The sequence below is a fragment of the Chlorocebus sabaeus genome, chromosome 4 (assembly GCF_047675955.1).
Source record: "Chlorocebus sabaeus isolate Y175 chromosome 4, mChlSab1.0.hap1, whole genome shotgun sequence".
Classification (NCBI taxonomy): Eukaryota; Metazoa; Chordata; class Mammalia; order Primates; family Cercopithecidae; genus Chlorocebus; species Chlorocebus sabaeus.
Window position 1 is genome coordinate 21,017,787 of NC_132907.1, and position 6,389 is coordinate 21,024,175.

Sequence of the window (6,389 nt, forward strand, 5' to 3'; positions counted from 1 at the left end):
CACTATCTCTTAGTATGTGTGATTATGTCTCTGTATAGACAAGTGTCTGTCTATAGATGCTTTTGCTTTTTATAGTGATTATAGTTCCACTTTAGTTAATGTATAACGTCTTATTCTAGTAATGCTAAAACCTGAATTAAATATTCCCTGAGTCTAGTGTTCTCTTCTCCCCAGCCTGCCTCCCTCCATCTCTCCCATAAGGCTGCTTCTCCACCTCCATTAATGCCAGGTCTTTAGAGAGCACCAGCATTCCTACTGAGAACCCAGGGATGGTTGCTGGCTCTTATATCCCTCTGACCTATACCCTCTGGTTGAAGAGCCTCTTTGGGGAGGTGTGGGGTAAGAGGAGTCTTGGCAGTTTCTCTTCAGAGTTGTGCATTTTCACTTGCAGGTACCTCTTCTTGAGGTTCAGGTGCTGTGAAGTTGCTCTTGTCTGGTACCATGGAGACTTTAAACTGGTCTTGGCCCTCTGAGGAGTCAGCTAAGACAAGCTTATTATCCTCTTCCTTGTCTTCCATCTTCTTTGCCTCTCCAGATTCTGAAGCAATCTGAGATGTCATTAAGGTGGTAAAAGTGCAAAGTTCTTTGGGGTTCTGATTGTGGATGTTTTCATTTTCTTTGGCCTCAGGAGTTCTTACTGGTTTCTCTGGTGGTTCTGGATTAGGAGAGACCTCTAGGGAGGTCCTAGGACTTGGAGTCTCAGTCCCCAAGGAGACCCTAGGGCTGGTGGGTGAACCCCCTCCAGAGGCTGGAGGGCTGGAGGGTATGTTCCTTGAGTAGGGCCTGGGGCTTGGAGTTTCTCGGGGTGGAGGAGGCCTACTAGGGGGTGCTGAGGTCATCTGGAGAGAGGCTGTCTTCTTTGGTTGTTCAGATCCTTCACTTGTGATGCAAGTTCAAAGGACTACTTCTGCAGCAGATGATGAAGGCTGCCCTGAAGGGCTCAGGGCTCTGCCTGGTGATGGAGCTGGGGAGCTAAGGAGAACTTCCTCCTGGGACTTGCCACTCTCAATGGTAGGCGAGGGCTGGGCCTGGGTGGGGCTATTGCAGGCTAGTAGAGGCTCTTCTTCCTCAGAGGAGCTTGCTTCAGATTCTTCCTTTTCTATTTCTTCATCTTCTAAGGGCTCCTTGATCTCAGAATTATCTTCCCCCTGGGCTGCATCAGGTGCCAGATCTTCAGTTGTTGAGACAGATTCACTCTCACTCTTCAAGGAAAGTGTAGAGGGACTAGTAGGTGAGGTAAGAGGACTGGAGACCACAGATGTTTGAACCGGGGGAGAAATGACTAAAGAGCGCCTGCTGCTGCTTGATAGTCCCTTTACCACAAATACTTTATTGGAATGTTGCTTCTCCAGTTTGCTCATCACCTCCTAGAGATTGTGGTTCAGCTTGCTCATTTCCCTGTAGAAGATATCCCTCAAGTTGGAAATGTTTTGGAAGATGGTCACGTAGCAGCCAATATGACTATTATAAAGAATAGGCAGCTCCTCTAGTAGTTCTTAGTTCAGCTCTTCAAACACAGTCTGGGCTTTGTTGAACTCTTCCTCTGTCTTGGAAGTCTTGGCCTCATCTTTCTTCTTGGCATTCTGCACTGAGTCCAGGTGATGTCAGGCACCATCATAATCCATGAGTTTTCAACCCCGCTTGGCAATTCTCTCCTTAATATCACTGAACTAGGCCAAGTAGTAAACCAAAGGTGAACGATTTGAACAAAGCACTAACAACTTCTACCAACAACAGGCAGAAGACCACAAGCTATACAAGGACCTTGGGAACCTTCTTAGTGCAGCTAAAGTGATGCATGAAAGTTCAAAAAGAGTGTCAGAAACCCTATGGGAGATCTACAGCAGCAAGTGGGATGGTCATGAGGAGCTGAAGGCCATTGTAGGGAATAATGATCTCCTTTGGGAAGACTACGAGGAGCAACTGGCTGACCAGGCTGTGAGGACCATGGAAAACTAATTTTTGTATTTTTTGTAGAGATGGGGTTTCGCCACGTTACCCAGGCTGGCCTCGAACTCATGTAATTCACCTGCTTCAGCCACCCAAAGTGCTGGAATTACAGGCTTGAGCCACTGCGCCTGGTGATAAAACTATTTTAAACCAGAGAGAAGTGGATGGAATCAATCAAATGTTTGTTGAGCCTACTACGTGCACTGATTCACTCATCCCGCAAGTATTTATGGAATGCCTGCTCTGTGAAGTCCCCACGCTGGGTGGGCCCTGCCTGAGGATGCAGAAACTAACAATAGGGCATAATCTTACTGACATGGAATTTACTGGGCAGGACAAACTTATGTCAAACACCGGCTATTATTGTGTCTGTGGATGGATCATCCTGACATCTTGGTATTTCAGTTGCTGAGTGGTGACTGTATAATTTTTGTGATTTTTATGTCTTTTGTGAGGAGGATAGGAAAATAGGTACAATTTTACCATCTGTTATTTTGGAAGCTGGGAGGATAAACGAAAGAGATGAAAGATAGGTTAATTGGTTTGCATATTTAACAGTAGCTTACAAGAAAAAAGAGTTAAAACAAAAGGTCAAAATGAGAATTAAAGACCAACATGTATTGATGCTATGCATGCTCTCCTGGTTTTCCAACAGCAGTTAAATGGAAAATCAGAAACAATTTTACCACTTCACAATAGTTAAACAAAAAAACACTACCAAGAACAAAACCCTCCCTCCGCTACCTTGAGCCCACTTGTCTCCCCTCTTGCTGGTGTCTCTCTCTTTCCCACAGACAACACTTTCCAGTCCTGGCACTCCTACAGTACGTCAACAGAAATAAGAGCATGTGCCCAGCAGCTACAATTAGCTAGTCACTGAGATTGTGAAAACCCATTCAACTCCCTGGTTTAGGCTAAGTGGCATTTTCAATATATCTGTGTGAGGAAAAGCAGGCAGGAACAAAGACACCAGTACTATCTCCAAATAAGAATAAGGCTTCAGTGTCCCTCCACTGGGATAGTGAAAGGATTCAGGACCCTGACACACACGCACAGGTGTTGTCTTTTGCACACCAATTTGGCCACATTTTGCTGTGGTTTGCATGGCACCGTGGAAATCAGTGTGGTCCCTTAGGAAAGAGGAATGGAGGATCTGTCAGGAAACCTGGATTCTGGAGCCAATGCTATGGCTTCCTCGAGGCTTCTGAGTCTCAACTTTTCTGCCAAGTGAGGACAGTAATGTTCAACTTCTTACCTCTCAGCACAGAAATGAAAATTAAATGGGTTAATATGTCAAAGTGATTTTTCAAATCGTAAGGTATGATGCCTATAGGAATCATTAACACTGAATGACACTGTTGAATATCAAAGGTTTTTAAATGCAAAATGAGGCAACTACATAGGAGTTTATTATACAAGATTGTGCTGCAAATCTCTGCACTGCTGCAGAGGTTATCTAGCACTTGAAGAGATACTGTTTGAGGCTGGTGGAGCCAAAACCACTGACGATGATAAATCTACAGCGTCAGAAGAAAGGACAACACGGGAACTAATGATGTTGCAGAAGGTGCTGAGTAATTGGCATAACCAAATCCAGATGTCCATGGAAGAAGGGCAGGGGACATTTCTGACAATTGAAATGTACAAACAAGCCCTGAGCCACCATCAAGTGAAAGAAGTCTCTCCCCTGCCTAGCATATGGCCAGAGTGGTTTACAGGTAGCTCAACCATGGGACGGATTTGGCCTCATCACTTCCCTTGCTCACCTGGCACATAAAACTAATAAAAATCATTGCTGGAAACAACCCAAATGTCCCTGACTGATGAATGGATGAGTACAATGTGGTACATCTCTATAATGGAATATTATTCAGCCATAAAAAGGAATGACGTACTGATATATACTACAGTGTGGATGGATCTTGAAAACACATGCTGAGTGAAAGAAGTCAGATACTATATGACTGGTAAGACACATAATATGTGACACAAAAGGCCACATGTTATGTGACTCAATCTGTATATGTCTGGAACAGGCAAATCCTAGAGACAGAAAGCAGATTGGTGTCACCTAATGCTGGGGAGTTGGGGAAAAAGAAGAGCTACTGCCAATAGTGGGTGTTGAAAATTATCTAAAGATTGATTGTGATGATCATTGCATGTATCTGTGAATATACTAAAAACCATTGAATTATGTACTTTAAATGGGAAACTTGTAATTTTTTTTAAGTCGTGTTCCCTCTCTGACCTGTTCCTAACTAATATTGGCATTCTCTGGCCAAGGTCAACAGCATCACACAGTTAAATCCACTCTCTCCCATTAGTGCTCCTATGAAGAGACAGCTGTGTGTGCAGGGACAGGGCTCTGAAACCTTATTGCAGACACATGCTGCAGTTTTTAGGCGAGACTTCCTCAGGCACTTTTAATAGTCTGTCTTCCTTTAAGCATCTATTAAATTAGAACAATTTAGGTATTTTGCGTTCTCTGTTTTCTTTCATGGTCTTCTCAGAATCAGATTAGAGAGACAAAAATAAACCAACTCTCTGCTTTCCAAAACCAATGACTATTTAAAATGGATCTGTCTAGGTTAGGGACAGACAGCCTTAGTCCCAACCAGTAGCCACTAGCTGACATTTCTGCACAAACCCACAGTTATCACCTTTGCTCTTACTTATGCCTTATGATGTTTCCCATTTACCCAAAATACATCATTCTTATTACTCTCTCTTGTGGACTCTTCTCTTTCTCAGCAGTTTTGTGTGGGTGTTTGCTTATATCCCCATATCCCCCACCTCCACTGCTCTATAGCTTGCAAGCTTCAGCTATGACAGTGAAGTTCACCTTCCTGGCCCCGGAACCTGGCGCAGACAAGACTTCCAATAAACATTTACTGAAGACATAATAGAGCCCTCAGAGTGCTGCTTTGGAGGTGAGTCTATGATCAAGATTGCCTCACTTCCTTTAGGTAATAAGTAATATTTAGTCAAAAGAGTCTGAGCTGCTCCACCTGTCCTTAAACCAAATTTGTAGCGAGCACACATCTCCTCCCAAGTGTTCTTCCCTTTGGAGAAAACCCATCGTCTACAGGGTCTTGAGGGGTTGATCGCTTGGCCCCACACCTGGTCAATGATATGGCCAGTGGTTGTTATTCTGGCCACTTTGATTGGCTAAAGGTTGGGCACATGACCAAAACTTGGCAGATCGGAGTCCTCTTGAAACATCTCCACCAGCACTTTCAGGAAAGATGTTCTAAGACAGGGTTCCCAGTATTGGCCCTCTTGACATTTTGTTCTGGATAACTGTCTGTTATGGGAGCTATCTTGTACATTCTAGGATGTTCAGCAGCATTCCCAATAGATGCCAGCAACAAGTCCCAGTTGTGACAACCAAAAATATTTCTAGACATTGCCAAATTTCCATGGCGGTAGGGTGCAAAATTAACTCTAGTTAGGAACCACTGCTGTAAGATGTGCCAGTGAGGACAAAATAAACTGGACTTGTCTGCATCTGTGCTCCTTGTGGCTCCCTGGAAGGAAGCTTCCATGGAGAAGCCATCTGCAACAAGAGAAGTTGAAGTCAGCAGAAAAAGAGAAAGAAAGTTGAGATGTGGAGAAAGAGACCTAATGATATCTGTTAAATTTCACTTGAATTTGATTTTGGGGGCTTACTTGCAACTAAAGTAGACTCCTGACATATATAATCCATCCATCACCTTAATCCATAACAACCCAGTTTTTCTTCTAGAAACCCATTTGCCTATTCTAACCAAATAAGACAAGCTGGTCAAAAATGTCCATGATCAGGCCAAAAAAAAAAAAACAAACAAAACCAGACATAAAAACCTCCTGCCCATCCTTGGATACATCTTGATCAACTTTTGTATTCTTCATATTGGTTTTAGCATAGTGTGGGACACAAAGTAGTTATCTTCCAAAAGAGGTAAGAGAATTCCTGGCACTGCCTTAACAAATTATCACCAATCCAGTGGCTTAAAGTAGCAGAAATTTATTCTCTCACAGTTCTGGAGGCCAGAAGTCTGAAATCAAGGTGTCAGTAGGATTGTTTTTCTCTGAAGACTCTGAGAGAAGCCTTTTTTGGTTGTCACAACTGAGGCTTGTTGCTGTCATCTACTGGGAATGCCTCTGCTCCATGCCTTTCCTAGCTTCTGGTCATTGCCAGAGTCCTTGGTATTCTTTAGGTTGTGGCTGCACTGTTCCATCTCTGCTCTCCTCATCACATGACCTTCTTTCCTATGCATCTCTGTATATGAGAGTCCTCTTCTCTTACGAGAACATCAGACATTGGACTTAGGACCCACCCTATCCAGTATGACTTCATCTTAACTAATTACATACACAAAGACCCTATTTCAGAATAAGATCACATTCTGAGGTTCCAAGTGAATGTGAGTTTGGGAGGATACTATTAAACCCTATGC

The 6,389-nt window shown here is 43.5% G+C and overlaps 1 pseudogene; it reads right to left on the reverse strand.

Moving 5' to 3' along the window:
* Positions 1 to 365: 365 nt before the first annotated feature.
* On the reverse strand, positions 366 to 1,697 carry LOC103223319 (bridging integrator 2 pseudogene; annotated as a pseudogene).
* Between the last annotated feature and the right edge of the window lie 4,692 nt (positions 1,698 to 6,389).